At 46.0% G+C, this 21,673-nt stretch overlaps 1 pseudogene across 1 annotated transcript in view; it reads right to left on the reverse strand.

Moving 5' to 3' along the window:
- LOC311239313 overlaps window positions 1-21,673 on the reverse strand; it is a 129,792-nt pseudogene that overhangs the window by 36,237 nt on the left and 71,882 nt on the right. The window contains exons 18-35 of the transcript XR_014621100.1: window positions 20,858-20,902; window positions 20,232-20,285; window positions 20,052-20,096; window positions 19,646-19,699; window positions 19,515-19,559; window positions 18,401-18,454; window positions 18,162-18,269; window positions 17,116-17,169; window positions 11,165-11,218; window positions 10,256-10,300; window positions 9,596-9,649; window positions 9,095-9,139; window positions 7,806-7,859; window positions 7,264-7,317; window positions 6,265-6,317; window positions 5,173-5,278; window positions 4,296-4,382; window positions 778-831 (exon numbers count right to left, since the gene is read on the reverse strand). The product of XR_014621100.1 is annotated as an uncharacterized misc_RNA (transcript). The remainder of the gene's footprint in view (window positions 1-777; window positions 832-4,295; window positions 4,383-5,172; window positions 5,279-6,264; window positions 6,318-7,263; window positions 7,318-7,805; window positions 7,860-9,094; window positions 9,140-9,595; window positions 9,650-10,255; window positions 10,301-11,164; window positions 11,219-17,115; window positions 17,170-18,161; window positions 18,270-18,400; window positions 18,455-19,514; window positions 19,560-19,645; window positions 19,700-20,051; window positions 20,097-20,231; window positions 20,286-20,857; window positions 20,903-21,673) is intronic.

Consider the following 21,673-nt stretch of genomic DNA (forward strand, 5'->3'; position numbering starts at 1 on the left):
TCCTCCGCTGCTCCCCGACTCTGGAATCAACTCCCATTACACATCAAAGAAGCCCCATCCGTAGAAACATTTAAGTCCCACCTCAAAACCCACCTGTCTTGCATACTCAAACTCCTGACCCCATAACCCCTGCATCACTTACATTTTCACATCTGTACAGACCTATACTTTAGTATTATTATTTATTTTAAAATGTTCTCTGTCTTGTCTCTAAGTTGTCTCCCTCTCTCTGTATTATCCCCACTATGTCGTCATTGTGAAAGTTCATGTACTGTGTTTGTCCCTGTACTGTGTTTGTCTGTATGCTATAATGCCATGTATGTAAAGCGCTTTGAGATTCCTAATGTAAGGCGCTATATAAAATGTATTTATTATTATTATTATTATTATTATTAAAAGAGTGTAGTATGTGACTAAAAGAGTGAAGTATGTGACTAAAAGAGTGCAGTAAACACTCAATTTCACAAGACTTAAGTCTAAACATCACTCAAGTGGCATCTTAAAACAGACTTCTTATTGTTCTTGGCCTGAAAGGGTTCAGGTAAAAATAATGACTGCACACTCCAATCCTGTCCACTGATTGGCCTAACCTTCCTTTCCACTAATTGGCGTATAACCTTCCTGTTCACTGATTGGCCCATAACCTTCCTGCTGCTTGTCGTAAATTACAGCGTCTACCAACTGAGTGCTGGTCCGTTCTCCAAAACAACAAGTCTCTTCCTAGGTGTCCCTGTAGTGAGGCTGTTGAGGTAACCATGGTAACAATGGGATACTTACGATTGGTCCTTGGGCACCCTGAGGACCTTCTCCTCCCTTGAGGCCACCTGGACCCTGAAAGAGAGAAGAGAAGAGGTTACGTGTGTGTGTGTGTGTGTGTGTGAGTGAGAGAGAGAGAATGTGTGTGTGTGAGTGTGTGTGAGAGAGAGAGAGAGAGAGAGAGAGTGTGTGTGTGTGTGTGAGAGAGAGTGTGTGTGTGAGTGAGAGAGAGATAGATAGTGTGTGTCTGTGTATGAGAGAGAGTGTGCGTGTGTGTGAGAGAGAGTGTGTGTGTGTGAGAGAGAGAGAGAGAGAGAGAGAGAGAGAGAGAGAGAGAGAGAGTGTGTGTGAGAGAGTATGTGTGTGTATGTACCAGTAGTACAGGTGTGAGTGTCTATATCATGTGGTCTATATCCATATCCATATCTATATCTACTATATCTCATCTATATCTATATCTACTATATGTCATCTATATCTATATCTACTATATATATACAGTATCTATATATCCCTCTCTCTCTGTCTCTGCCTGTCATCTCTCCTCCAGACACACAATAGCCAGCGCCTGCGCGCTGAATCATAGTGAAGGTGGCATACGGAAACCGCTGCTTGCCAGCGGCAGTAAAGACTTTCATTATAATAACTAATTTACAGGCCCACACTAGGCTCTCGCTGACGGAGCCAGGAGCCCCGCCGGCTGCCAAGCTTGGGCCCCGCACCGTCACCGTCACCGTCCGCAGCTTCACCGCGCCGCGTTAGGAGGCTAGAAGGATCCCACTTGCCCGGCGCACACAAAAAAGTATTTATTGGCTCATATATATTGCTGCTGCGCCCCTTGCCAAACAAAGAGTGGGATGATGAGTGGATGTGTGTGTGTGTGTGTACATTCATACCAATTTTGTGTGTATACTTGCTCGAGCAGCGATGTGTATTTGTGTTTGTGCACATGTATCTGTGCATGCGTGTGCGTGTGTGCATGCGTGTGTGTGTGTGTGTGTGTTTGCGTGCACACACGTCTGAGAGAACAGAGACACTATTTGTCTGTTTACTTGCTGGAGCAGTGTGCGTGTGTCCTGCGCGTCTTGAGCGAGTGTGCACACGGGATATGAAAAGGTCAACCCCCGTACACACGGGACAGACGCACGTCTGCGCTAATACGGCACGGCGGGGGTTGGGTACCGCGCGGTGGAATGATCCGACAGCCTGCGTCACCTACACCCGCGCTTTACCGAACCCAGGCAAGAAGGCTATAACGGAAGGAAGGGTCATCACGTCACACAGCGCTCAGTTCGGCCGACATTGAGTCGAACAGGTCATTACCTCGGATGTCAGGATCATTGGCTATTTGTCGCGTTGTTAACTAGCCAACGTTTGATATATTGGTTGATGTATATTTCCTCAGATAGCTGGTATATTTAGAATTTTAACACAGGCTTCAATAGAACTGGCACCAAAGTCTGACACCAAGCAGAGCACAGAACGCTGGTATTCTGACGCGACGACCCTTCCTTCTTTTATAGTTTCCCCCACCTCCAAGCAATAGCCTTTTCCAGCTCCAGCCAATAGCTTATCCCACCATCCTGAAGGGATGTAATCACTGTAATCACTGTATGTAAGAGCTACGTGAGGTACCATGTGTTACTGCCAGGCCATCGCACTGATCTATCCATCTCTGGTTGGGTTTTGGAGTGTCTATGAGTTTCAGTTGGCTGTAGAAGGCGCGCGACGACAAGCCACGTCCTGAGATGTCCAGGACATACAGCATGACACAACGAGGGCCGTTACCACTGATAATGAGTTTACAGCAGGCGTTGACACCATTATGTCACAATGTGGACTTTGCTGTTGAAAACATTGGAAATCAATGAGCAGGGTTAGGCAGGACATCGATATTCACATCTTATTCGCGGATGCCTGAGTTTTCCCGCCTCCGTGTGACGCGTCGCCGCCCCGGGCCGTCATCAGGGAGGTTTCCATGGTCATGAGGCGGCGACAGGGACGAGGAGGGTCCTCTGATGGTCCATACTGTAGAGAGCTATGCTCCTAGACCAGGGGTCTCAAACTCGCGGCCCGCGGGCCAATTGCGGCCGCTGGATGATATTTTGCGGCCCCCCAGATGATTTCCAAAAAATAAAAAATAAATAAATAATTCAAATTTAATTAAATTTTTGCAGTCATGTCATCACAAACACTGGCATTTAAAGGGTACAAATAAAACAATTCCTGCACCAGAATGCAGGAAATGAAGTTTTTGTAACACAAAATGTCCTGGTGGGGAACTTAAAAAGTGGCCTGACTGGGGCTATATTTCGCACTATATTTCCTGGCCTGAATGATTTCCCCAGTCCGGCCCTGGTTAAAAGCCTCCAATGCTTATTAGTGTGTGTGCATTTGAACGTTTGCATGTTTCAACCATACATTTCCATAAAAATGTAAAAAAATACTTGAAACCCTTTTTCTATGATTGATGCGGCCCAGCCTCACCCAGACTCTACCTCCAGCGGCCCCAGGTAAATTGAGTTTGAGACCCCTGTCCTAGACGGTGTGTGGGGGAGCCCGGTGGGGTCATTGAATCCTGGATCCCGAGGCATTTGACCGTCTCGTCCCGCTTTCCCACCGGGTTTCATGGTCTTACGTTGAGTCCCATCTCCATGGAAACGCTCGTTCAGTTTACTTGCGTGGCCCATTATGGGCAAAGTGAAAACATTCATAAATAATATCTATGACCTCATCGGGGATATTAGCTGGAGACTATGAGAACACACTCAGGAATTCAGAAATTCATTATCGGATTTCAGAGTCATGATGTTCAAACTCCCTTCTCACGAGTGGCTGCTGAAGGATAAAGGACGAGAGGCTACGTGTCGACGCTCTGCAGCCAGACGGAGCTCCAAGCGCAGTCTGTGAACACTGGGATTCAACCTTGTTGTAGCAAATGATGATGAAGCGTGTCCATGTGGCGGCTCTATTAGTCTAACGCTCTCTGACGCTCTGAGCGAGCTCCGCGGTGCTGGTTAGTCAAACCTGCCGCCAAGAGGCCGGCGCTCCTTCAACAGCAGGTCTTTAGTGTGGTAATGGAGGTGATGGGGGGGGGGGGGGGGGGGGGGGGGTTCTGGAGCCACGGTGCACCAAGCAGGCTGTGTGATCAGAATGAGAGACGAGAAGACCACCTGCCTGTGTGTGTGTGTCTCTGAGTGAGTGAGAAAGAGAGAGTGTGTGTGTGTGCGTGTGTCTGAGTGAGTGAGAAAGAGAGAGTGTGTGTGTCTGAGTGAGTGAGAAAGAGAGTGTGTGTGTCTGAGTGAGTGAGAAAGAGAGAGAGATAGATAGAGAGAGTGTGTGTCTCTGAGTGAGTGAGAAAGTGAAGGAGGGAGGGAGAGAGAGAGAGAGAGAGAGAGAGAGGGAGAGAGAGAGAGAGAGAGAGAGAGAGAGAGAGAGAGAGAGAGAGAGAGAGAGAGAGAGAGAGAGAGAGAGAGAGAGAGAGAGAGAGAGAGAGAGAGAGAGAGAGAGAGAGAGAGAGAGAGAGAGAGATGTCTTACCATGGCTCCTGGAAGGCCTCTCTGTCCTGAGAAGCCCCTCAGGCCAGCAGGACCCACCTTCCAGAATTACCTGGGGACCTGGTCTCCCTGCCGAGAACAGACCAACAACACGTCAACAACAAGTCACATCCAACTTTCAAATGACATGCCTTGAACACGCGTGAAATCACGTAGGCACATGTGGAATCGTGTAAATCTGTGACTCGCGGGAGATTCGTGCAGCTTTTCTTCTGAGGGTAAACTAGTGCTAAATAGACAGGTGGAATGTGTTTGGAAGAGACGCTGGTAAAAGGACTTTGTTGGGTGTCAACAACAGCAAACAATTAAGCAAAGGTGACGGATGAGGACACAGGGATGAGTGAATGACAGACTTACTAAAAGAGTCTTAACAACAATGACATTCAAATAGGGGTTTGAGAGGGAGAAATGAGCTAGGTTCCTACGTTTGTTCCTAAGCGGTGCCCTTGAGCTTCAATTTTCCTAAACAACGCTCCGATGATTATAGAAAATTGCTGTGAAAAGGCCAATCATGAGCCAGGCTTTATTGTTGAGAGTTATTTTCTGGTTAGGTGTTTAATTTACCCAAAGCCACGTGCAAAGTGCTTTCAGCTATAAAAGTCTATTTCACTCTGAAAAACAAATGTGATGTAACGGTTTGGAACGCTGAGTGGCTTTTATTACAAAAAAATAAGCCATTATGCCATCAGATCTCCCAATGCAGTTAACTTTACTGTGTCTGTGTATGTTACAGTATGTTCAGAACGTATAATAATCATTTTTCAGTTTGCATTTCCTCCTTGTCAAGTTGTGGTCCGTGGCCTTGCTCTCGCGCTGTGGTCACCAAGTACACAGATGAGATTGTGGGAGAAAAGATTACCTTTCCACCCTCTTTTCCAGCAGATCCAGGTAGACCTTGCTCTCCAGGGGCCCGGGGGATCCGGGTGACCTCTCTCTCCGCTGGGACCTGTCTCTCCAGTAGGGCCCTGTCCATGACAACAGAGAATGATAGGCATCAACCTGCTGCACTTAGAATGACACGAGGAGCAATGGGTCGCAGCCCAGACTCTCTCCTAGTATTATATCAGGAGCAATGGGTCGCAGCCCAGACTCTCTCCTAGTATTATATCAGGAGCAATGGGTCGCAGCCCAGACTCTCTACTAGTATTATATCAGGAGCAATGGGTCGCAGCCCAGACTCTCTACTAGTAATATATCAGGAGCAATGGGTCGCAGCCCAGACTCTCTACTAGTATTATATCAGGAGCAATGGGTCGCAGCCCAGACTCTCTACTAGTATTATATCAGGAGCAATGGGACGCAGCCTCGACTCTCTACTAGTATTATATCAGGAGCAATGGGTCGCAGCCCAGACTCTCTACTAGTAATATATCAGGAGCAATGGGTCGCAGCCCAGACTCTCTACTAGTATTATATCAGGAGCAATGGGTCGCAGCCCAGACTCTCTACTAGTATTATATCAGGAGCAATGGGACGCAGCCTCGACTCTCTACTAGTATTATATCAGGAGCATGGGACGCAGCCTCGACTCTCTACTAGTATTATATCAGGAGCAATGGGTCGCAGCCCAGACTCTCTCCAGGGAGACACTACTTCTTACAATGCAATTAGTCGCCCAGTGGTTGAAACACTATAATCTTATCCTGCTATGCACCACTTAGCTCATCTACACTGGAATAACATCTCCATCAAGTGATTACATCTTGTATTCGGTCTAGGGTTCAATATTTTTTTTCCTTTTTTAAACAAGGGGACAGAATCTGCCAATGGGGTGAGATAATTCCACTAGTTTCGTATTTTCTCGAAACAAGCAACATTATCTTGGAATCAAGCTCAGTTGCATTGAAACAAAATAAATGATCTGCGTTTAAAAATAAGAAAGAAAAGAAAAAAGACTTCAACACTCAATACAAGCACACCGGTAAGCAGGTAAGCAGCTGTGTGAACGTACCTGTGGTCCAACCACACCTCCTGGTCCGGGGGTCCAGTCTTGCCTTGGAAACCCTGGATGAGGGAAACACATCGAGACGCCGGTCAGCACTTGAACACCCAGAATGCACTCTGATAACCCCATTCAGACCCTGGCAGTCCATCGCTGACTAGTTACACGGAGACCATGACCGGGTTATCATTCATACTGTCAATCAAAGTTGTCGTTGGAACCTTTGAAGAGTAGTTCATGTGAATCGATCATTGATACGTAATCACCTAATTGTCTCCATTTTGTCATTCTGTATATACCGTACATATATACTATTTATTCTTACCGTATACATATCTATCCACATCTGTCTGTACATACCTGCATATAATCCTTTTTACATAGATCTGTAGATACTATATCTAAATCTGTACATATCCCTTACATACTTACTAGTATGTTACTCTTACTAGTAACGCTGCTGGCCAGTATGACTTACTACTACCATAGTGTCTTTATATCTGTATCACTGTACAAATTATATTACAACGCTGTACATACAACTGATTGACACTATTACTCAGTAGTACTCATTTATATATCTTATACCCAGTTTAATCACCTGTACATTGTATCGTACCGTTAGATTGTGGTTGTACTGTACTCGTGCTGCATAATGACAATACATTTGAATCTAATCTAATCTAAAATGCCTTCCTCTTCTTTTATGCTAATTAGTTATACGTGCGTGAAGGCAGTACCACCGCCAGCGCACAGTAGGTGAATGATGCGCGGCGCCTGCTTTACTGGTATTTGCACGTTGCCATCTGGCGCGTGGTTGAAATACATACATCAGACTGTTTGCACGGAGCGATCAGTCAAAACTGCACTCGATGAACGTAACCCGGTTCCTTCAATCACACAGGCATCTCAGCTCTGTGGGCAGTGTGTGTGTGTGTGAGGTGGTTTAATCTGGAGCCAATCAGTGTCTGCGTTTCAACAGGCTGATGTCCATATAATGTCACTCACTGTCTCTCCTCTCTGTCCAGGGTGTCCTGGCAGTCCGTCCTTTCCTGGGGGGCCCTGAGGACGGAGAGGTGGATGGTTAAACCACCTGCAGCGTGAGCTTGTTGTACCTGTTCACCAGTATTTTAAATGTTTCATACAAAACATCATAATGAACTTGTTCCAGTCCTTAAGATAAGATAAGATATTCCTTTATTGATCTCCTTGGGGGAAATTCGGGTGTCATAGCAGCATGGGGGATGGGGGGGATGGGAGGAGGTACAGGTATGGGCAGGGTAATAGTAGAAAGACACAAATATAGGCAATACAATTAGATCTGAATATAAAGATAAACAGTGTGAGCAATATCATTTACTCTAAGTAAACAGTGTAAACAAAGGTGCAGATGAGGGGTCTGTATCGTTATATTATACATTATTACATTATATTATACAGTACGTTACAATGAATATAGGCAATAAAGCATTTTGAATCTGAATGTGTACTGTATAATGTATATACAATCTCTATGCTGACTCGCAGAGAGGTCGTCAGGCATCACTCACGTTGGGTCCTTTGGGTCCGGGGAAGCCGACAGGCCCCTGTGGTCCTTGAGGTCCCTTGAGTTAAAGAAGAAGAAGAAATAGAAGAAGAAGAAGAAAAGAATGAACACTGGGAATCCTCGTCGCCATAATTGTTGTGGAAATTATTATAAGAGCAGAAAGTGAGCGGCAGTAAACTATTTCTGAGTCCAAAGCTGAATAAAAATGATCATAGATTTATTCCCTCATATGGCCATACAAGGAATAATGCTCAGTTCCAAATCAGAGAACCACAGTGTACACAGGTGTCTGACCAGGAAATGAGACAGAGCCCAGGTCAGACATACAATTAAATACACATGAAATGACGTCTAGATATGACAAAAAGGTAAACAAAATGGGCCCAGTTAGGGAAATCAATAACAGACTGGCTCAATAGCTTTGTTATGGCTTTAGCATAGAAGGACAACAGCCTTGTCTACCGCTCCCATAACCTTGGAGTCTTTAAAGAGACACACACACTAGTGTCTGGGCCGTTATGCTAGTTGGTCTGTACAGAGATAGGATACATATTGTAACACAGATGTATAGACAATAGATAACATTCCCATAACAGAAGAGAACTGAACCTCACATTGATGAACACCTTGTTAAAAGAAGGCAACGTCACAAGGAAGGCAACGTCACAAGACAACATAGATCTTCAAGTAGAGTCTTAGGCAAACAAACTATAACACTAGACTGGCAAATTTAGCAAAAAAAAAGATTCTAAAAACGGTTGGCACTACGCTTACGTTTGCTGAAACGTTTGTTTACAAGTTAAGTCAAGCGATAACTTTCCAACACTGGCGGCCGCCATTAAGCGTTGGCGCTATTGCGAATAATATTACACGTTATGAATCTCCAAGTGACCTAAAACTAGGAGGTAATGACTATTTCTGGGACGTGATAGTCTTGGGTGTGATTCATATCCATCCTAAAGTTGTAGTTTGTGAACAAACGCAGCCTAACCCCTGTTTACTCTTTAGTTGTGGATGTGGACGTATGTATCGCAGGTCTGATGTATATAAGTGTAGGTGCTACATGTTGGAGAAATTTCTGGTTTCCTAAGTCTGAATTTCAGGATCCACTATCCTGGTCGATACAGCCGGGGGATGGCACTCCGTCGGCTCCCAGCCTCCCCTCTAACCGTTCTCAGAAATGTTCGCCTGAAGGCTCTTACCTAACTAGATGTATGCAGTGTTTGGTCACTGACTGATACACAGCGCAGCATTGGGAGCAACGTAAAGCTACAGACAGACGGAGGTACTCACTCTCTCTCCTGGTCCACCGGGAGGTCCATCGTTGCCTGCAGTTCCCTGAAATGACGGAGACATTCAGATGATCTCAGGCACGTTATACACTGAGGAATAGCAATGTTGCATAGGACTGGTGTAGCACCATTGATATCATTGCTGTAAAATGGCGACGTCCAAAAATGTTATGGGATTACAGTAATCTGACCACAAAATACTTGTGGAAAAAAAAGTGGCTTCTTCTTTACTGGTGAAAAGGCATTTACATTGAGATTATGAGTGCAAAGATTACTCCCATCAACCATGTTAGTTATGGCCACAGATGATATGAAAATGTCAATTAAGAATAAAATCTAATTGGAACAGATGATCTGTTTAGACTCTAATGGAATCTGGAGGCAAATCCAAAAGTAATTGAAAGTCATCTGAATATGTTGCAGAGTCTGTATAATCCAATGGTTTACATTACTGATTTGAACGTGACCTTCCCAGCGCCGATAGCCTGGCCCCTGGCCTTACCTTTGCACCTGGTTTCCCAGTTGGACCTCTGGCTCCACGACCTCCACGTGGTCCCTGCACATGAACAGAATACTCAGTACAAGAGATATCAACTTTAACGTCCCCAAGAAACGGCTAGCAGAATGCTATTTGAGTCCACATATTTATGCGTTTTCTGTAAAAACAGGAAGCTAGGGAGGGATATTGATTGGCGTTTACAGTAGCCAATAGCGAATGTGCATTATGATCGCCCCATTAGCTAGCAAGCTAATGTTAGCAACGTACGTTAGCAACATTACACAACATTAGTACCATTGAACATTTGTTCAATTTAGTTAAAGAGGCATAGTGCTGCTTAGTTACAATGTGCTGTAAATGTCATTCTAGAAAGCATTTAGTTGGATGCTAAATTAGTATACGCCCCTGTGTGCAGGATGACTCATACATTTTTTTTAATAGTTTTAGAGGAAATTACAAACTCTAAGATAACATTAAGAATATCTATAAAACAACCGTTTGTCATTGTTGGGACAGATACTGCCATATAGGTGACAATCAGTGCAAGACATAATGTGATAAAAGAACATAAACATCTATTTTAATTTCATGGGGCCTTTAAGACAATGAATCAATGACGTGGAAAGCTCTGGGTGAGTTAGCAGAGAGAGCTGAATCTCCTACCGTTGGGCCACGCTGTCCTCTTGGGCCAGATTTACCAGCAAGACCCTAAAGAAAAAAAGAAAAAAGAAAGAAGGAAAGAAAGAAAGAGAAAAAGACAGAAAACTGGCTTAATTTACCAGAGAATCAACCCACTTGGCAATACCATCATCTAGTTCTTATAAACATCAAATGTGTTGTTTTCTCTTCCGTCTGGAGTTCAGACTGAAGCGCCCTGAGAAGAGACAGGCTTGCATGTTGAGCTTGAACGCCCACGCGGAGGGGGCTGGAGTCGGGAGACGAAATAGAATCATCCAGCTTTGGTCAAATGAATAAATAAATAAATAAATAAATAATCAAACGGCAGCAGTAAGTGTTTGGCTTGCCCAGAGGCACTTGACAGCTTGAACTACCTGTCAGTTCTGGCATGTCGGGCTCCAAGGTGTCTGCTTCTCGCTGTCTGAGTCTGAGCAGGGAGAACAGCTTGTCTTGTCGATAACCACCCCCATCACCCCCCCATCACCCCCCCACCTCCTCTTCATCATAACACCCAACCACCTCCTCTTCATCATAACACCCAACCACCTCCTCTTCATCATAACACCCAACCACCTCCTCTTCATCATAACACCCCACCACATCCTCTTTTCCTTCATAACACCCCACCACCTCCTCTTCATCTCTAGTCCGCCCCCTACCTCCTCTTCATCCATAACACCCCACCACCTCCTCTTCATCCATAACTACACAACCACCTCCTCCCTTCGCTCCAGCATGACAACTCAGACCGTTTTCCTCATCTTTTCTTTTTGTACGATTCCAGTTCAACAAGTTGTGCTTGAATATAGTCCAACACGTCTCTACTTATAGGCTGAGCCTGTTGCCCTTTCAATACGTTCTACTGTGAACGAACGATAATGACAAGTATCTCACCCTTGTTCCCTTCTCTCCGTTGGATCCTGGGAATCCATTGAAGCCGTTGGAGCCCTGAGGAAAGAAGGAGAGAGAGAGAGAGAGCGAGAGAGAGAGAGAGAGAGAGAGAGTAAGCTTCGTGTCCACAGTGTGTGTAAAGAGGCACAAGGGTAAATCGTGTGTACTTGGTCTTGGATGGTCAGGGATAATTAACCAGGCAACAAAGAAGTCCTTCTATAAATGCCACCAGCAGCATTCATCTAATTGGGATATCCTGCAGAGATGCCAACCGGCAGTTTTACTACATACGACCACAGTTTACAGTCTTAACGGGTTCCGCAGATAAATGGACACCGGCGTGTTTCCGTGTGAGCGCCTCGGAGGAGCCAGAGGGAAAGCCTCCTCCCGGCCACTTAAAGCCGCTCTGACACAGACGGACAGCGGCGCTCTTAGCTCGTTAGGAGGCAAGAGAGGAAGACAGACGAGGACGACGGGGGGGCAGTGAGTAAAGACGAGGGATCGGACAGCGGCAGATCCTCCTTGATGCCCGTCAGCAGGTCAGGCCGCCGAGGCTTCTCCCAGGCCGTGGCCCACCGCTAGGGACCGTGGTGCCGGTGTTGTGCCGAAAAATGACTGCCTGCCGAAATCCGACGGCCCCCACGTGACCGTTCGCGTGAACGGTCCGCTGCTAGGGGGAAATGTTCGTCCGTCAGTCACTTGAGTATTATAAAGTGTTATTGTGATTGTACCACAGTTTCATATTAATGTACAGTTTTATATTAATGTACTAATGTAAGGTGTTTATATACAGGTAAGGTCAACAAAAAGTGGATGAGTTCAGAGAGAAATTGGTACAATGCGAGGTCAACTAATTTATTAATAATAATAATAATAATAATAATAATAATAATAATAATAATAATAATAATAATAATAATAATAATAATAATAATAACTAATACCTTACCGAACTCATCCACTTTGTTTACCTTACCGAACAAACTCATCCACTTTGTTTACCTTACCAAACAAACTCATCCACTTTGTTTACCTTACCTGTATATAAATACCTGTACATTAATATGAAACAGTACATTAATATGAAACTGTGGTACAATCACAATAACACTTTATAATACTCAAGTGACTGACGGACGAACATTTCCCCATAGCAGCGGACCGTTCACGCGAACGTTCACGTGGGGGCAGTCAGATTTCGGCAGGCAGTCATTTTCCGGCACAACACCGGTCAAACACGAGAGCCAGAGAGGACAGAGTAGCGCGGCGATCACTGTCGCTGGCATGCACGAGTATTTGTTTGTTTGTTTTATTTAGATCCTCATTAGTTGTTGCCATAGCAACATTCCTCCCGGGGGTTCAATAACTTACAATAAAATGAATGTAAGTTCAATCATACGATCACATTCATCACGGTATATTGATATAAACACATAAATAACACATCTAAACAAAACAAACAGTATAGGCGTTAGGAAGCAGCTTACCAGCACAACGTCCGTTCATGCGGCATTAAACAGAGACAATAATCATTTTCAAGTTATATAATGTCTATAGTTAAAAAAAAAAAAGAAAGAAACATAGAGCTGACACAGGGGTGGTAAATAGTATGCGTGCACGCTTGTGTTCCTGTGTGTGAGAGAGAGAGAGAGAGAGAGTGCACGTGTGTGATTGTGCATGCACCTGCGTGGTCAGAACAGTATGTTGTTCATTACTATTTGCATGCAGAGCGTAGTGAGGTATTAAGGGGGGAGTGGGGGCGTGGGCTGAATGGTAAAAGAGGCAAACTGGGGAACATGGTGGAGACGGCAGGGGGGAGGGGGAGGGCAGGGGGGTCTACGTTGCTTAATTGTTTTTTTTCACAGTGCTGCGGTTATGGTAAACTGAATGGAGGGCCGATACCGGACAAGGCTGACTAGCGCCTCGTGAGATAAGCCCCTCAGAGCTGGACCTGCTGCAAATGGCTTCCAGAATTAACACTGTGCAAAGCCGCTGAAAGATTACCGGCCGCGCTCGCCGGCCAAGAACACACAGCGGGAGGAGGCGGGAGGTTGCTGTTCTGTCACTCAGGGTTCAGCGGAGAGAGGCTGGAGCACTGAGCAGGTTTTTAACCCTTTACAGTTCATACAAGACAACCCTTACGTGGGGAGGCAGGAGGGCCTAGAGGTCGAGAGGCCGGCCAGTAACTGAAAGATCACTGGTTCGAGGACTGTGTGTATGTGTAACTAGGAGGGATATGAGGACTGTGTGTAACTAGGAGGGATATGAGGACTGTGTGTAACTAGGAGGGATATGAGGACTGTGTGTAACTAGGAGGGATATGAGGACTGTATGTAACTAGGAGGGATATGAGGACTGTATGTGTGTAACTAGGAGGGATATGAGGACTGTGTGTAACTAGGAGGGATATGAGGACTGTGTGTAACTAGGAGGGATATGAGGACTGTATGTAACTAGGAGGGATATGAGGACTGTATGTGTGTAACTAGGAGGGATATGAGGACTGTGTGTATGTGTAACTAGGAGGGATATGAGGACTGTGTGTATGTGTAACTAGGAGGGATATGAGGACTGTATGTGTGTAACTAGGAGGGATATGAGGACTGTGTGTATGTGTAACTAGGAGGGATATGAGGACTGTGTGTATGTGTAACTAGGAGGGATATGATGACTGTGTGTATGTGTAACTAGGAGGGATATGATGACTGTGTGTATGTGTGTATGTGTAACTAGGAGGGATATGATGACTGTGTGTATGTGTAACTAGGAGGGATATGAGGACTGTATGTGTAACTAGGAGGGATATGAGGACTGTGTGTATGTGTAACTAGGAGGGATATGAGGACTGTGTGTATGTGTAACTAGGAGGGATATGAGGAGTACGGGTGGAAATTAGCCCTGTGCTATTCCCGGCATATTTACGTCCTTATCATGCTGTGATGTTATGCATACACTCATGTAAATTATGTTCATTAATTTGCATTGTCCTTAATGAACAAATCTTAAATCTTAGACTGTGTGTAACTAGGAGGGATGTGAGGACTGTGTGTATGCGAGGAACATGGGAAAAGACAAATAGAGATTGCCTTTGTGTACATTGTATCTCTTAGGGCTGGGAAATAATATGGATGAGTATCAAAAGTCAGATTGCCGGTTTGGGAATGTACTTGAGAATGTCAATGAAGAGCTATAGTGCCAGTTACCAGGCAGTCCAATGGGAACATCGTGTGAATGTCAAAGAGTGATGCACCTGACCATCTTGTGAGGCATATCACTATCGAATTGTCTCCCAGCCCTGCCTCGCACCGGTGGTTTGAAACAGATATTATATGATAGTGCATCTAGATGGTATATATGGATATAGTTGTGTTTTGTTGAACTTGGAGAGGCTGAAGAGCGAGCTTGCTCCCTGCCCTCCTCCTCCTCATCGGTCACATCGCCCTCATGCTAGGGCTGCTCCATTATGGCAAAGATCATAATCACGATCATTTGTATTGATATTGAAATCACGATTATTAAACACTTTTACTCACTGATTTCGAGAACATCATATGACGACAAAGTGATTCGTTTGACCTCTCTTCTCGACCAACGGCTGCCTTTCGGTCATCTTCTACGAGTTACCAAAGACGTGTCAGAATAACTGGAGAGACGCACCGTGGCTCCGTCCTCCTCCTCCCTCCCTCAACAGGAGCTGAAACTACTGTTTGGGTCTTTGTCGGGGGACACCGCTATGAAGGAAGGGCGCGCTCCGCTTACAACACAAGACAAAGTGAGAGCAACGCGGCACGGGGCACAATGATCGTTTTATCTCGATGATCTCGTTCTCATGATCGCGGGAAGCCAAAATCGTAATAGGAATTGAAACTCTATGAATCGCCGCGCCTCTCCACCTCATACTGCCTGTGTCTCTCTCTCTCTGAGCCTAATTTCTCCATCACTTTCCCATCAGACTCTGCTGACAGGATAGTGTTTTTATTTTTTGGAGAGAGAGACTTTGTGTGTGTGTATGTCTGTCTGTGTGTGTGTGTGTGTGTGTGCGTGTGTGTGTGTGTGTGTGTGTGTGTGTGTGTGTCTGTGTGTGTGTGTGTGTGTGCGTGTGTGTGTGTGTGTGTGCGTGTGTGTGTGTGTGTGTGTGTGTGTGCGTGTGTGTGTGTGTGTGTGTGTGTACCTGACCCATCACGACGGTGCCAGGCAGCCTTTGCTGACAGAGGCAGAGCAGAAACAAGCTGTAGCTGCATATCGTGATACTCAAGAGCGGGGGCCGGGGCGCCAACTAGCTAGGGCTGCTAAACACCAGACTGTCTGGACTCGTCTTGACCGAGGCCGGGGGTGAGGAGCGAGGACAGGTGATGACTCAGAGCAGAGGGGTTCCGGGAGGTTCTGCGAGGTCCCAAGAACAATGGGGAGCGGTTTAACTTCACTATGAATTCATGAACTCACTAGAGGTTAGGCCCAATAAGAGAACATCATGACTACTCTAATGACTTCAGTCTCTCCAGTGTTATCTCCCCAGCAGTATAGACTAAATCATACCAAACAACTAATAGCTAGGATAAGATCTAACCGAACGGAGGTCTGCGTGTATCAATGTGGGGGTCCTAACGTGTATCAATGTGTGGGCCCTAATGTGTATTAATGTGGGGGTCCTAACGTGTATCAATGTGTGGGCCCTAATGTGTATTAATGTGGGGGTCCTAATGTGTATCAATGTGGGGGTCCTAATGTGTATCAATGTGGGGGTCCTAACATGTATCAATGTTGGGGTCCTAATGTGTATCAATGTGGGGTCCTAATGTGTATTAATGTGGGGGTCCTAACGTGTATCAATGTGGGGGTCCTAATGTGTATCAATGTGGGGGTCCTAATGTGTATCAATGTGGGGTCCTAATGTGTATTAATGTGGGGGTCCTAATGTGTATCAATGTGGGGTCCTAATGTGTATCAATGTGGGGTCCTAATGTGTATCAATGTGGGGGTCCTAATGTGTATCAATGTGGGGGTCCTAATGTGTATCAATGTGGGGGTCCTAACGTGTATCAATGTGGGGGTCCTAACGTGTATTAATGTGTGGGCCCTAATGTGTATTAATGTGGGGGTCCTAACGTGTATCAATGTGGGGGTCCTAACGTGTATCAATGTGGGGGTCCTAATGTGTATTAATGTGTGGGTCCTAACGTGTATCAATGTGGGGGTCCTAATGTGTATTAATGTGTGGGTCCTAACGTGTATCAATGTGGGGGTCCTAACGTGTATCAATGTGGGGGTCCTAACGTGTATCCATGTGGGGGTCCTAACGTGTATCAATGTGGGGGTCCTAATGTGTATCAATGTGGGGGTCCTAATGTGTATCAATGTGGGGGTCCTAACGTGTATCCATGTGGGGGTCCTAATGTGTATCAATGTGGGGGTCCTAATGTGTATCAGTGTGGGGGTCCTAACGTATACAGTATCAACGTGGGGGTCCTAATGTGTGTCAATGTGGGGGTCCTTGACATGAAACAGATTGAGAAAGACTACACTAGCAGATGTCAGATGATGGTGATGACGATGATGATGACGATGATGATGACGATGATGATGATACGTTTGGCACGAAGGCCCGGGAGAAGACTGATGACTGAGGAAGGTCGGTAGGAATCAGCTGATATCATGAAGCCCACATGCACACTCGCTGTCTCATGTCTGGACGTGGTTAGTGTGTTGTGTGAGTGAGAGTGTGCACGTGCAGAAGCCTGCACAAACAGACGCATACACACACACACACATACACAGGCCTCAACACGCACGCACACATACACAGGCCTCAACGCGCACGCACACATACACAGGCCTCAACGCGCACGCACACATACACAGGCCTCGATGCGCACGCACACACACAACCACAAACACACCGCTCCATCACGCCTGCTGACTCGTCTGTTTGATCCTCTGGTTTTATCAGCACTTACCTTGGGGCCTTGTCTTCCTGGGTAGCCAGGCAAGCCAGGAACGCCAAGTTTTCCCTAAACAGGAGCGCAGGAAGACACGATATCAAACACGAGAAGATCTCCTCTCACTGGATCACAGGAGAGTCAGAGGCAGCAGCAACATTTAACATTTTTTTTTTTTTTTTTTTTTTTATCTTTTCCCCCCTCCATTTTCCTCCGATTTTCTCCCATCCCAATGTTAGTCGTTATGCCAATTCCCAATCCCCTTCCTGGTCGCTGCGCACTTACCCCCCACAGTCGGTCTGGGAGAGTGGAGGCTATCACGTGCTTCCTCCGACACACGTCCAGCCAATCAACCGCTTCTTTTCACCTGGCAGCGCGGATTCTCACTGAGAGGGCGTAGCGTGTGGAAGGATCACACTATCCCACTCAAGTCCTATCCGCGCTTAGCAGGCGCCCGACCGAACTGTAGGAGTCGCTGTTTACAACGACCCGGACCCACCCCGCCAGCTTCTCCCACACTCTAATACTGCCAATTGTATTAGTGTGAACGGCCAGCCAAGCTGGTGACAACCCCGGAGCTGTGAGCTGGATTCGAACAGGCGAACAGCCGCTCCGGGGTTTGGTGACGAACGCAATCTCCGTTACGCCACCTGACCGCCCTCGCTATTGTTCTTTTAACTTTTAATTAACGTGTGTCCGCTCACAGACAGGGGTAAAACTACAGTATATTAGCCTTGCAAGGTTCTCTCTCTAGTACTGTATCTATATTACACCTATTTAACCTAAATCAAATCAGTTAACCTGGGTAACTGTATCTAAGTAATGTAACTGTACTGTATCTATATTTCACCTCTTTAACCAAAATCAAATCAGTTAACCTGGGTAACTGTATCTACCTGTAGTACTGTGACTGTACTGTATCTATATTTCACCTCTTTAACCAAAATCAACTCAAGTAATAATAATAATACATCTATTTTATATAGCGCTTTTCCAGATGCTCAAAGACGCAAGTAACCTCTGTAACTTCTGGTTGATGCCGGCGTTAGGCCGAACGACCGTACCTTCTCTCCAGCGGATCCCAAGGGGCCCAGTTCACCGTTGGGGCCCGACTTGCCCTTGGGGCCCTCGGGTCCGTCTTCTCCCCTGAGTCCCAGCACGCCGAGCTCACCCTGGACACAGACAACAATTAGAAAAAACAATTACTTCTTCGAGTCTATTTCCCCTCATCTGGTGCCCCGTCTCTGTGCACGTCACCCGTGGTCATCGACGGCGTAGAAAGGCGAGATAAATGAGAATTCACCTTGTCGCCCTTGAGGCCCATGTCACCCTTGAAGCCGGGGAAGCCATCTTCTCCCTAAAGATGAAAGAGAAGCACATCGTCATTCATTAGGCCTGATCAAGGTGCGGCTCAGTTCACACTGTGGCGGTCAGATAAAACACCTCACGCCTGGACCACTTCAAACAGCAGGACAACAGCAGTTCTTTAATAATTGATTGATCTGAAGAAATAGTAGGAGATAAAAACTGGTGGCTAGGGTTGAAGGGGGTAACACAAAGTGGGCTACACCTTAGGAAGGATCAATACTGCCACCTGGTGGCGAGATACATTAACTGCATGCCATTACAATCAAAAACAACTGTTTTCAATTACAACTTTTACAAGTCAAAGCTTGTGGCTTTTATGCTTTTTAATCATGCCCTTTAACCATAAACCTAAGTAAAAACCGTATGAACTGTGCTAACAATCTAACGTTGTAAAGTATTAAGGGAAAAGCATAGACATGTTTTATGAATCATGCTGCTATGGTGACATCTGGTGGTCAAACCTCAGAATGCAGTTTGTAAACGTTTCTAGGGCTCTGATTCCCAGCTATGAATGACATACTGATGTCAAACTTTCCGACATGCCTTCTATCTGTCAACCCAGTTATATTACATGGGTAATCTCACAAGCATAAATTCTACACCCTAATTTTCAAATCTACAGGTATGTGGGGCCCCAGTGACATTTCAGACAGACAAGAAAAGAACACTATCTTCAGTTCGCATCCAGTCATCTCAAAGGCTTGCTGACTCAGTGGAAAGTCTATAATGACGCTGTGAGCTAAAACGTTTACCCGCACCAACCCAGGGAAACAATGGCAGCCGATCAATCCCCTGCGAAATTGCAGGTTAAATAAAAAAAGAAAAAAGCCTCATTCCATCCTAATGTTCTACACTCCATTACACCTCAATGGTACAAGGTCTTTAGTCCCAGCGTGATTTTTTACTTGTTACATTCAAACAAGTTCTATTATATTAACCAACAACAACAAAAAAGAATTACAACTACGAGGCGGCCATTTTCTTAAGAGTCTGTCTGCCATGTAGAGAAAGACGAGGAGACTTGGGGAGAAGGAGGTGGGGGGGGTTACCTTTTCTCCGCCACCACCCTTAAGACCTCTGATGCCCTCTGCGCCCTAAGATAAGGAGGAAAAGGAGATGTTATCGGGAGGAACTTAAGGGGAACGATAAGGATGCCACACGACTGAGGCGACTGCATTACCTTCACACCGCGAGGCCCGGGGTACCCGAGGGATCCCATAGGACCGTTATGACCCTGAAAGACACAAAATGGAGGACATTAAGGGACAGCGGGAAGACAATATTAAGCATGAAACCGTATATATATGTGTGTCTTAACCTCTCTCTCCGACTGTAGCAACTTCGTGGGTGAAATATGATTCTATCGAGATTCCAACGTTAAGGCACCGTCATTTATCTATCGTGCTGTAGACCTCTTCATGTTCACCGTATCTATACATCTTATGAGTCATGTTCATGTGTTTGTCCCAGTGACACACATATTGTGAAACCACAAGAGATGAATGGGATGTTTCACCGCAGCAAAGGGAAAGAAAAAGAGAAGAAGAAAAAAAAGAGAATTACGCAAAGAGTAAAGCGAGACTTACGACTCCTCCCTTCTCTCCTGAGGGACCCTCCTTGCCTGGGTGACCCTGGAAAAAGAGGTCAGACATACTCAGTTCATGGTTTACCGGCAGTTCACCGCCAGTGCCGGTTTGGCGTTTTTTAATCGTACAAAAGCCTGAGGGAAATGGGGGGGGGGGTCAGAGACAGGAAGTGGTACTCACAGGAGGACCATCAGCACCACCCAGACCAGCCAGACCCTGTTTACCATGAGGACCCTACAGAGAGAGAGAGAGAGAGAGAGAGAGAGAGAGAGAGAGAGAGAGAGAGAGAGAGAGAGAGAGAGAGAGAGAGAGAGAGAGAGAGAGAGAGAGAGAGAACCTTGTGTCAGTGACTGTCAGCAAAACATCATTTGTGAACAGTTAAAGCTGAACAAATTTCCAACCATGCATGAAAACCACACAAAAAAATAAAAACTTGTATGAGACAATGTAAGTGATTGTGCAGGAGTGGTTTTTCGTCTCTCTGTGTGTGTGTGTGTGTGTGTGTGTGTGTGTGTGTGTGTGTGTGTGTGCGTGCGTGCGTGCGTGCCTGCGCGCGCGTGTGTGTGTGTGTGCGTGTGTGTGTGTGCGTGTGTGTGTGTCTCCTCCATGTGCAGTGGGCCGGTGGAGGCCTACGGCTTGGAGAGCTGGGTATCTGCTGAATCACTTATGAGGCCCCAGACTGAAGAAAAAAAACCACTTATTGTGAGGGTGGGGGTGGGGGCCTGAGAGTGGGGGCTCGAGGGTGGTGGTGGTGGTGGTGGTGGGGGGGGGGTTTGTCTGAGGGACGGCCGGGTTCACACACTTACTTTTTCTCCAGGAGGTCCGATCGGACCTTGAGGACCAACGAGACCCTGGAAAGAAAAGATAAAAGCAAAGTCCATCAGTTTATTCCACACACGCTGTCGGTCCGGCTCAGGTATCTTTATGGTAGGACTAAAACCAAACAACCCCTCGAACCCGCGTTTGAGAGAAACACTTATGTTCACTAATACTTTCCAGTGGTGCCGTCCCGGTCCAGAGTTGGGAGCGTCTACCTGGCAGCAGGGCACGAGGTGAGGTACGCCGCTTTACCCGAACCCGTTCCACCAAACGGATAATTCCTCCATTGAGCCGTCAAGTGGACAGTGAAATCGGGTTTAGTGGCATCAAATTGGTGCAAGATGTGTCTCGTCTCGGCAGGAAGAGGACGTTAAGTTAGTTCGGTAGCAGAGCGCCAAGCGCTGGCTCTCTGCTCTCTGTTCCTGCCGACGGGGGGAGAGTAACTAAGTACGAGGTATTTGAGTATTTACATTTCAGGGGACTTCTATCCTTCAGTGCTAAGTACTACTAGTGTTTTCTTCTTCTACTATACTTATCTGAATCCTGTTAGTATTTATGTAAACAAACAGAAAATTAAGTGATTCAAATGATGCACTTTAAAAGTTCAAGCCTGCCTTATTATAAGTGGAAGTAGCCAGAGTCGGAATAAGTGGACCATCAACCACTTCGCTTGACGGAACCTGTGGTGATTTTACTGGGATGCGGGTACGATTTCCCTGTATAAAGCCCTAGGTTTATGAATGTCATTCGGATGACATAGCTCAGACTGAGGAGGTTTGATCCCCGCACATTTTGGTGGCTGA

Source organism: Notolepis coatsorum (assembly GCF_963971535.1).
Source record: "Notolepis coatsorum genome assembly, chromosome: 13".
Taxonomy (NCBI): domain Eukaryota; kingdom Metazoa; phylum Chordata; class Actinopteri; order Aulopiformes; family Paralepididae; genus Notolepis; species Notolepis coatsorum.